This window comes from Cavia porcellus, unplaced genomic scaffold, assembly GCF_034190915.1.
Source record: "Cavia porcellus strain 051 isolate PalLab524CR breed Dunkin Hartley unplaced genomic scaffold, mCavPor4.1 scaffold_5, whole genome shotgun sequence".
Lineage (NCBI taxonomy): Eukaryota > Metazoa > Chordata > Mammalia > Rodentia > Caviidae > Cavia > Cavia porcellus.
Window position 1 is genome coordinate 69,770,147 of NW_026947488.1, and position 11,698 is coordinate 69,781,844.

Sequence of the window (11,698 nt, forward strand, 5' to 3'; positions counted from 1 at the left end):
TTAAGTGCTACAGACTAAGTGTTCAAGTGGGAAAAGTTGCAAGAAAAACTAACAGTCAGGCTGTGATACAGCTACCGCTAACTGCATTTAGCCAGATTTATAGTGAGCATCTGAAGATATAGCAGGAAAATTTGAAAAGTGAACTTAGCTCACAGGGAACACATATGAATGCAAAGCTAAAGGAGGAGCGATTGCTCAAGAGATTAATGTCATTTAATAAAAACCATTACTTTAAGCAGAGATGAGAATATGCCAACTTGAGCACACCTAAGAAATCACCTGTTATGTGCTGAAAGGTATAAAATTATGAGACCTTCTTTTAGGAAGAATGCTAATAGGCCCTGCTCCCAAATGGAGGTTTAGGGAATCTGTTCCCTGGGATTCATTTCATCATCCTCCATCATCAACATTTTTTTTTGTATTTTTCTAGGAATTTGTTTTGTTTTGTATTTTCCTCTAATACAGAAAGGATAGGTATACATGTAGAGACTCATACATGCCTAGAACTTCTCCTAAATAGTTTTGAACAACTACTTTGAAAAAAAAAGAAACACTATGGCACCCAGTGCTGATTCCATATTGTCATGTTGTGAAATCCAGAAATAAAATAAAGAGAGTAAAACTAAACATAACAAAACAAAAAAGAAAATAAATAGCAATAGCAAAGAGCCCAAAACACTGACAATATAGGCCTTCAGAACAAGGTGGTATGAGCTAGGGTTATTCTTTTATATAATGATCTTTAAGAGTTCCTAAGATCACCATACAATAATATGCACAATTGTTCCAATCCTATTAATGTTAACTATTTTGTTCCAAGAACTTATGCTGTTTGTAGTGCAATCATCTTAGCTATCTCTAGTGTGTTTATATATTTTTAGATATCTTTTCTTTTCCCTTCCTTTTTCTTTTCCTCATTTCCCTGAGACATTATTTTTCCACTTTATGCAGATTCTTGCCCTTTCACTGTATATGTTGTTTTTTATATCTCATGTACTCTTACTATTTCTTATGCTAGGGACACTATATGGTATTTACACATGTCAGTTTGAGTTATTTCACTTATGAGTGTGGTCTCAAGCTGCATCCATTTACTTATAGATATCTCAATATGATCATTCTTTATAGCTGAGTAGTACTCCATTTTATAAAAATACTACAGCTTTTTTATCCATTCCTCAGTTGATGGACACTCAGATTGTTTCCAAGATCTGTCTATTACAAATTTGTGATGCTATAAAAATGGGTGCGCATATATCACTGTGGTATGATGTTTTAAGTTCTTTTGATAATATGCCCAGAAGTTGAATAGCTGGAACAAATGGGAGTTCCAATCTCAGCTTTTTGAGGAACCTCCAGAATGATCTCCACAATGGTTGCAGCAGTCTACACTCCCAACCAACAATGCAGAAAAGTTCCTTTTTCCCCACAGCCTCTCCAGCATTTGTTGTTGGTAGTTTTCTTTATTGTGCACATTCTTTCAGGAGTTAGAAGGAATCTTAGTGTCGTTTTAATTTGCATTTCTATAATGACCAATGATGCTGAACATTTTTTCATGTATTTATTGGCCATTTGTATTTTTTCATCTGAGATCTGTGTGTGTTCATATCAAGTGCCCATTTTTGCAATGGGTTTTTGGATTTTGGCGCTCTTATTTTTTTTAAAAAAAAATTATATGTTCTAGACAAAAGTCCTTTGTCTGAGGGACAGTTCACCAAGATTTTTCCCAAATAGTGGTGGGGGGGGGTTGACTATGCTGCAGATTTCTTTCAACATGCAAAAACTCTTTAATAGCACATGATCCCAGTTATTGATTCTTTGAAGTATTTTGTGTGCCATTTGATTTTTGTTCATGAATTCTCTCCCTACCTCTATGTCTTCAAGTTTTCTACCTACTTTGTCTTCTTTTTTAAAAATTTTTTATTAAAAAAATTAAAAGAAAGAAGGAGATTAAGATAAAAGAGGACACCCAGGGCGAGGCTTATCCATTGCACTCCGGATGTGCTGACCCCTGTGATTTCCCCAAATGTGGGAAACTCGACTGCATAATTTGTGAGTGGGGGACTGCGTTTGTGCTCTCCCCTGTATTAAAAAAAGATAAAAGAGGACATAACAACATAGTAACACAGGTCAGAACACAGCAATTTAAACAACATAGTGTTTCACCACAAGATAACCTGACATAACAGGAGCTAACTTAGAGTCTCTTTCCTTGAAATATTTGAGTATAACTTTGTATAGTATAGCATCAACTACAACATAAGAGTGTAAAATCATTCAATAGAATAAAAGTATTACAGGGTATTTAGAACCAACTAACAGAAAATGAGCAATGGTTTCTATATTATCTCCTTGTCCATAAAAAATTTGTTTACACTATAATATATAATAAAATCCAATAAGATACAACATGATAATACGATGGAGACAGAAGAACAAAAACTTCATGGGACTTCAAAACAAGATGATATTAAATCAGCTCTATCTATTATATTGTCTTGTTTTCCTCAAAATAACTGTTCAGACCATCACAGACAATGGAATCAAACCACTGAGGATAAAATCATCCAAATAAAAAATGAAAACATTATAAGGCTTCAAAGCAATATAATGGAGAATCGAGTTTACCACATTGTTTTATGTACTCTTACCATTTCTTACACTAGGGAAACTATCCGGTATTTATACATGTGAGTTTAATTTATTTCACTTATGAGTATGATCTCAAGCTGTGCCCATTTATTTTTAAATATCTCAATGTGATTATTCTTTATAGCTGAGTAGTACTCCATTGTATAAAAATACCACAACTTTTATTCTTTATAGCTGAGTAGTACTCCATTGTATAAAAATACCACAACTTTTTTTATCCATTCTTCAGTTGATGGACACTTAGGTTGTTTCCAAGATCTGGCTATTAAAAATTGTGCTGCTATAAACATAGGTGTACATATATCACTGTGGTGTGATGTTTTCAGCTTTTCTGGGAATATGCCTAGAAGTGGAATAGCTGAAACAAACGAGACTTCCAATCCCAGCTTTTTGAGAAATCTCCAGACTGACCTCCACAATGGCTACACCAGTCTACACTCCCACCAACAGTGCAGGAGAGTTCCTTTTTCCTCACTGTGTCTCCAGAATTTGTTGTTGGTAGTTTTCTTGATGTTGGCCATTCATTCAGGAGTGAGATGGAATCTCAATATGGTTTTAATTTGCATTTCTCTAATGACCAATGATGATGAAAAATTTTTCATGTATTTGTTTGCCATTTGTATTTTTTCATCTGAGAACTGTTTATTCATCTCAGATGCCCATTTTTGGATTGGATCTTTGAATTTTGAGGGTCTGATTTTTTAATTCTTTGTATTAGACAGAAGTCCTTTGTCTCAGGGACAGTTCTCTAAGATTTTTTCCCAGTTTGTGGATTTTCTTTTCATTATGCTGGAGATTTCTTTTGAAGTGCAAAAACTTTTTAATAAGAAGCAATCCCAGTTATTGATTCTGGGAAGTATTTCCCGTGCAGTTTGATGCCTGTTCATGAATTCTCTACCTATCCCTATGTCTTCAAGGCTTTTACCCACTTTGTCTGCCAATAGATTTAGTGTTTCTGTTTTAATATTCAGATATTTGATCCATTTAGATTTTAATTTACTACATGGTGATAGGCATGGGTCTAGTTTTAGTTTTCATCATATGGAGAGCCAATTTTTCCAACATTATTTATTAAAGAGACTGTCATTCTTCCAGGGAACATGCTTGGCCCCTTTATCAAAAAAAAAAAAAAGGTGGTTGAGTGTTTTTGTAGTTGTGGTTGTATCTTCTAATCTTTTCCATTGATCTTCAGCTCTATTTTGATTCCAGTGCCAAGTTGATTTTACTACAGTTGCCTTGCAGTATAAATTCAAGTCAGAGATTGTGATGCTTCTTGCCTTGCTTTTGCTGCTTAGAACTGTCTTTGCTATTCTAGGTTTCTTCTAGTTCCAGATATATTTAAAGAGTGATTTCTCTAGATCGATGAGGTATGTTGAAGGCATTTTTATTGGGATTGCATTGAATCTGTATAGCAGTTTTGGTAGAATGGCCATTTTCACAATATTTATTGTTCCTATCCATGAGCAAGAATGTCTTTCCATTTTCTGAGATCCTCTTGAATTTCTTTTTTAAGTTTATTGTAATTTTTCCTATATAGGTCTTTCACTTCTTTCATGAGAATAATTCCTAAATATTTCATTTTTTTGGTTGCTAGTGTGAAGGGTATGGCTCCTCTTATTTCTCTCTATGTGATTTTGTTGTCAGTATATAGAAATGCTATTGATTTTTGAGTATTGATTTTGTATCCAGCTATATTGCTGGATACAGCAACAGAATATTGGGGGTCTTCTATGTAGAGTATCATGTCATCCTCTAATAATAATAATTTCACTTCTTCTCTTCCTATCTTTATCCATTTTATTTCTATCTCTTGGTCTAATTGCTCTGGCTAGCATTTCCAGAACTATATTAAATAGGAGCAGTGATAAGGGACATCCTTGTCTTGTGCCTGATTTTTAAGGTAAAGGCCTTCAGTTTTTGGCCATTTAGTATGATACTGGCTGCTGGTTTGTCATAGATGGTCTTTATTATACTGAGGTAAAGACCATCTATTCCAATATTTTGTAAGGTTCTTAACATAACTGAATGTTGGACCTTATCTAAAGCTTTTTCTGCATCTATGAAAATGATCATGTGATTCTTACTTTTGACTTTATTGATATGGTGGATTACATATATTGATTTACGTATGTTGAACCATCCCTACATGCCTGGGATGAATCCTACTTGTCATGGTGTATAATCTTCTTGATGATTTGCTGCATCATACTTGGCAATATTTTATTAAAGATTTTTGCATCTGTGTTCATTAGGGTGATTGTCCTGTAGTTCTCTTTTTTATTTGGGTCTTCCTCAGGTTTTGGTACTAGAGAAATATTTGCTTCCAGGGATGACTTAGGAAGGTTTACTTCCCTTTTGATTTCACTGAAGATTTTGAGTAGTGTCGGCATTAATTCTTCTTTGTATTTCTTGTAGAATTCTGCAGTGAATCCATCTGGCCCTGAGCTCTTCTTTGTAGGTAAGGACTTAATTGCATTTTCAATTTCATGAATAGAGATTGGGTTATTCAGCAGTTTTACATTTCCTTGACCTAGCTTTGGTACTTCATGTGTTTCAAGAAATCTGTCTATTTCTTCAGTGTTATCAAACCTTTGAGAGTAAAGGTTTTTAAAATAGATGTTAATGATCTTCTGTATTTTTGTGGTGATTTCATCATTTTCATTTCTTACAATATGAATTTGAGCTTTTTCTTCCATTTTTAAAATAAGACTGGCTAGGGGCTTATCAATTTTATTTATTATTTAAAAGAACCAACTCTTTGATTCATTGATTCTTTGGATTGTTAGTCTCTATTGCATTGATTTCTGCTCTGAGTTTTACAATTTCTTCCCCTGTTTTGGCTTTTGGATTGTTGTGCTCTTCCTTTTCTAGATGTTTTAGGTGCAGCATAAGGTTATTTGTATTCGTTCTGTTTTCCTGATATGGGAATTCAGTGCAATAAATTTTCCTCTTAGAATAGCTTTCATTGTTTTCTTGTAGGTATTGCTTAATTTCTTCTTCAACTTTCCCTGTGACCCACTGATTATTCAAGAGTGTTTTATTCAGTTTCCATGTGTTTGTGGGATTTTTGTAGTATCTTTTATCATTAATTTCTAATTTCATGGTGCTATGATCCGATAACATGCATGGGATAATTTCAATTCTTTTGCATTTTTTTTTATTTAAAGAGAAAAAAGAAAGGACATGAAAAACCGAGCTGTAAAAGGGTACAAGTAATAGAGAATTTCAAGAAAAAAAAATGCAGTAAGAAATCACCAGTTAATAGGTTACATATCTTCTCAGAAACAGTTGTCCAAATTACAAAAGTAAAGCATGTAAAGTGAACATTCATACAGTGAAATTGGAGACAGTTCCATTCAATGATCCAACAAAAGCTCAGTGTTATGGTTTTCCATCCTACACACTCAAACATACATGTGGTTATATCCCTTAGTCCACAGTCCTTTCCTCTCCTTTTTACAATAACAATTAGACTTTTTGGTTTTATTACTTCCACGGTTCTTACTACTTTTTCTGCAGAGAATAAAACCAAACGTAACTAAGCAAAACAGAGTCAGTTAGAACAGAAGGGTGGGCATAGTACATGATTCAAAAATAGAATACCAGGTGATCAAAAGTGGTTATCATTGTGTCTCTTGCTATTTTTAAATTGAGTTTCTTATATCAGGTATAACAGAATTGATCAAAACAGTACAGAATAAGACCAATAAAACCTACACTGGAGACCTTATAGGACTTCAAAAAAAAAGGACAATAGTCAAACCATAATGGGCATCGTAGTATATCTTATTGCCTTCAGAGTGGTTGCCTATACCCTCAAACTTGATACTACCTAAGAAAGTAGAATATAGAATAATCAGACAGAATAAGACGGGGAGAGCAATACTGGGGTTCAAATCAGGTTAATAGGAAAACCAAGAAATTTACCATAATATGTCCCGCTTTTTTAAAATTTAGTTTTCCTTTAATTAAAAAAAATGAGAGAAAATAGACTAATTTAAAAAAAGGGGGGGGGATTGAGATAAGAAAGGACATTGTAATAGAACAAAACAATTCAAGAGTCATGGTATTTCACCACCAGATAATCTAACATAATAGTAGTTGCCATAGTGTCTCTTTCCTTGAATTATTTGAGTGTATCTTCATATGCTATAACATCAAGCATATCAAGACAGTGTGAAGCCATTCAAGAGAATTCAAGAATTACAGGGTATTTAGAACCAGCTAATAGAAAATGAACAAAGGTTTGTATATTATCCTTTGCCTATAAAGAATTGTGTTTATACTATAGCATATAGTGAAATATAGTAAGATACATCATGTTAAAAACCAGTGGAAACAGATGTACTACAGCTTTATAGGACTTCAAAACAAGATGATATTAAATCAGTACTAGCTTTTATGTTGTGCTGTTTTCTTTAAAATAGCTATTCGTACTATCACAGATACTAAAGTCTAACAACCCAGGTTAAAACCATTGCAATTAATGAGTGAAAATATTATATGGCTTCAAAACAATATGATTGGGAATCATGATTACCACATACTTTTATGTATTCTTATCATTTCTTACACTAGGGAAACTATTCGTTATTTATACATGTGAGTTTGATTTATTTCACTTATGAGTATGGTGTCAAGTTGTGTCCATTTATTTATAAATGTCTCTATGTGATCATTCTTTATAGCTGAGTAGTACACCATTGTATAAAAATACCACAACTTTTTTTTTTTTAATCTGTTTTTCAGTTGATGGACACTTAGGTTGTTTCCAAGATCTGGCTATTACAAATTGTGCTGCTATAAACATGGGTGCACATATATCACTGTGGAATGATGCTTTCACTTCTTCTGGGAATATGCCTACAAGTGGTATAGCTGGGTCAAATGGGGCTTCCAGTCCCAGCTTTTTGAGAAATCTCCAGACTGACCTCCACAATGGCTGCACTAGTCTACACTCCCACTAACATTGCAGGGCAGTTCCTTTTTCCCCACAGCCTCTCCTGCATTTGTTGGTGGTGGATTTGTTGATCTTGGCCGTTCTTTCAGAAGTGATATTAAATCACAGGTTTTAATTTGCATTTCTCTAATGACTAATGATGATGATAATTTTTTCATATATTTATTTGCCATTTGTATTTCTTCATCTGGGAATTGTATATTCATCTGCGATACCCATTTTTGGATGGGGTCTTTGAATTTTGGGGGTCTGATTTTTTTAATCCTTATATATTTTAGACAGAAGCCTTTTGTTTGAGGGGCAGTGCACTAAGATTTTTTCCCAGTTTGTGGGTTTTCTTTTCACTATGCTGGAGATTTCTTTTGACATGCAAAAACTTTTTAATAAGAGGAGATCCCAGTTATTGGGATCTCCCCCTGGGAAGATCTGGGAAGTATTTCCTGTGCGGTTTGAGTCCTATTCATGAATTCTCTACCTACTCCTATGTCTTCAAGATTTTTACCCAATTTGTCTTCCAATAGATTCAGTGTTTCTCTTTTAATATTTATATCCTTGATCCATTTAGATATTTTAGTACATGGTGATAGGCATGGGTCTAGTTTTAGTTTTTGTCATATGGAGAGCCAGTTTTTCCAGCACCATTTATTAAAGAGACTGTTCTTCCAGTGAACATGTTTGGCCCCTTTTTCAAATGTTTGTAGTTGTGGTTGTATCTTCTAATCTATTCCATTGATCTTCAGCTCTGTTTTGGTCCCAGTACCATGTTGATTTTACTACAGTTGCTTTGTAGTATAACTTCAAGTCAGGGATTGTGATGCCTCCTGCCTTGCCTTTGCTGCTTAGAACTGTCCTTGCTATTCTAGGTCTCTTTTCGCTCCAGATGAATTTTAGGAGTGATTTCTCAGGTTCTATGATGGTATTATGCTGATGGTATTTTTTATCGGGATTGCATTGAATCTGTATAAAAGTTTTGCGAGAATGGCCATTTTCACAATATTTATTCATCCTATCCATGAGCAAGGGATGTTTTTCCATTTTCTGAGATCATCTTCAATTTCATTTTTCAGTGTATTATAATTTTCCCTGTACAGGTCTTTCACTTCTTTTTGTGAGAGTAATTCCTAAATATTGCATTATTTTGGTTGCTAGTGTGAAGGATGTGGCTTCTCTTATTTGTCTCTCTGTGACTTTGTTATTAGTGTATAAAATGCTATTGATTTTTGAGTATTGATTTTATATCCAGCTACATTACTGAACTTATTTATTATATCTAGCAGTCTTTCAATGACACTTTGGGGATCTTCCATATAGAGTATCATGTCATCTGCAAATAATGAGACTTCTTCATTTTCTATCTTTACTAACTTCTTCTTTTCCTATCTTTATGCCTTTTATTTCTCTCTCTTGTCTAATTGCTCTGGCTAGTACTTCCAGTACTATATTAAATAGGAGCAGTGATAAGGGACACCCTTGTCTTGTGCCTGATTTTAAAGTAAAGGCCTTCAATTTTTGGCCATTTAGTATGATATTGGCTGTTGGTTTGTCATAGACAGTCTTTATTATATTGAGGTAAAGACCATCTATTCCAATTTTGTGCAATGTTCTTATCATAAATGAATGTTGGACCTTATCAAAAGCTTTTTCTGCATCTATAGAAAGGATCATGTGGTTCTTACTTTTGGCTCTATTGATATGGTGCATTACATTTATTGATTTACCTATATTGAACTATCGCTGCATGCCTGGATGAATCCCACTTGGTGTTGGTGTATGATTTTCTTGATGATTTGCTGCATCCTATTTGCCAGTATTTTATTGAGGATTTTTGCATCTGTGTTCATTAGGGAGACTGTTCTGTAGTTCTCTTTTTCAGTTGGGTCCTTTTCAGGTTTTGGTACTAGAGAATTATTTGCTTCTAGGAATGATTTAGGAAGGATTGCTTCCCTTTCAATTTCATTGAAGAGTTTGAAGTGTGTTGGCATTAGGTCTTCTTTGTATTTCTTGTAGAATTCTGCAGTGAATCCGTCTGGGCCTGGGTTCTTCTTTGTAGATAAGAATTTAATTACATTTTTATTTCATTAATAAAAATAGGGTTATTCAGTAGTTTTACATCTTCATGACCTGGCTTTGTTAGTTCGTATGCTTCCTGGAATCTGTCCATTTCCTCTGTGTTATCAAACCTTTGAGAGTAAGAGGTTTTCGAAATAGGTGTTGATGATTTTCTGTATTTCTATAGGGTCTGTAGTGATTTCTCCTCTTTCATTCCTTATTGCATGAATTTGAGCTTTTTCTTCCCTTTTTAAAATAAGGTTGGCTAGGGCCTTGACAATTTTATTTATTCTTTCAAAGAAGCAACTCTGATTCATTGATTTTTTTGGATTGTTTTTTTAGTCTCTGTTGTATTGATGTCTGCTGTGATTTTTATATATTCTTCTCTTTTTTGGCTTTGGGGTTGAGCTGTTCTTTTTCTAATGTTTGAGGTGTAATATCAGGTTATTTATTTGTGTTCGTTCTGTTCTCCTGATGTGTGAACTCAATGCAATAAATTTTCCTCTGAAGACAGCTTTCATTGCATCCCACAAATTCCAGTAAGTTGTATTTGTGTTTTCATTTTCTTGTAGGTAGTGTTTAGTTTCTTCTTTAATTTCCTCTGTGACCCACTGTTTACTCAAGAGTGTGTTATTCAGTCTCAATGTGTTTGTGGGAATTTTGTAGTATCTTTTATCATTAATTTCTAATCTCATCACGCTATGGTCCGATAGCATGCAAGGGGTAATTTCAACCATTTTGCATTTATTGAGATTATATTTTGTGAATTAATATATGGTCTATTTTAGAGAATGACCCATGCACTGCTGAGAAGAATGTGTATTCTGTTGTTGTTGGGTGGAATACTCTGTATATATCTATTAAGTCCATTTGTTCACAGGTGCGATTCAGTTATTTTATTTCTTTGCAGGTTTTCTGTCTGGTTTATCTGTCCATTGGTGTCAATGGTGTGTTAAGATCTCCTGCTAGAATTGTGTTACTGGTAACTTGGTTTTTCATTTCTGTTAGTACTTGTTTTATATAGCTGGGTTCTCTGGAATTTGGTGCATGTATATTTAAGATAGTTATCTCTTCCTCTTGGAGTTTTCTCCTATCCAGCATGTAGTGACCTTCTTTATCCTTTCTGATCAGTATTGGCTTGAAGTTCACATTGTATGCAAACAGAATAGCCACCCCCACTTTTTTAGGGCACCTGTTGCATGAAGTATTTTCCATCCTTTAACTTTCAGTCTGTGAGTACCCTTTTGGGTTAGATGGGTTTCTTGTAGACAACATATGGTTGGATTTTGATTCTTGATCCATTCTGCCAGTCTGTTTCTTTTAATTGGTGAATTGAGACCATTTACATTAATGGTTATAACTGTTAAAAATTGGTTTATTGTTGACATGGTATCTTTCTGCTGTTGCATTTTTATCTTTTGCTTCTGTTTAATTTTCTGTTTTGTTTAGTGTTTTTTTTTTTTTTTAATGTATCTAGGCTGTCTTTCAGTATTCTTTGCAGGGTTGGATTGGTGATCATGTAGTTTTTCAGCTGTTCTTTGTCATGGAAGTATCTTATTTCTCCATCCATTTTGAAGGACAGTTTTCAGGGTACATCAGTCTAGGTTGGAAATCATTTTCCTTTAGGATGTGGAGTACTTCACTCCATGCTCTTCTTGACTTTATTGTTTGTGCTGAGAAGTCTGCTGTGATTCTGATAGGTTTTCCTTTATAGGTGATCTTTCTTTTCTCTCTGACAGTTTTAATATGCTATTCTTTTGTTTGATTTCTGGGATGGCCATTATTATGTGTCTGGGTGTAGTTTTATTTTGGTTATGGCTATTTGGAGTCCTATGTGCTTCATTGATCTTGATACCAGCTTCCAATCTCATGTTTGGGAAATTTTCAGCTATTATTTCTCTAAATATCCTCTTGAAATCTTTTATGTTGTCTCTTTCTTTTTCATTTATCCCTACAACCTTATGTTGTTCCTCTTTGCGTCATCTTGCAGGTGTTGAATTGTTATTTTCTGATTTCTTGTTATTTTTAAAAGATCTT

The 11,698-nt window shown here is 34.0% G+C and overlaps 1 non-coding gene across 1 annotated transcript; it reads left to right on the top strand.

Moving 5' to 3' along the window:
* The first annotated feature begins 1,928 nt into the window (after nt 1-1,928).
* On the top strand, nt 1,929-2,085 carry LOC111753501 (U1 spliceosomal RNA). Its single transcript, XR_002788289.1, has one exon. It is a non-coding gene; the product is annotated as a U1 spliceosomal RNA (small nuclear RNA).
* Nucleotides 2,086-11,698: the final 9,613 nt, after the last annotated feature.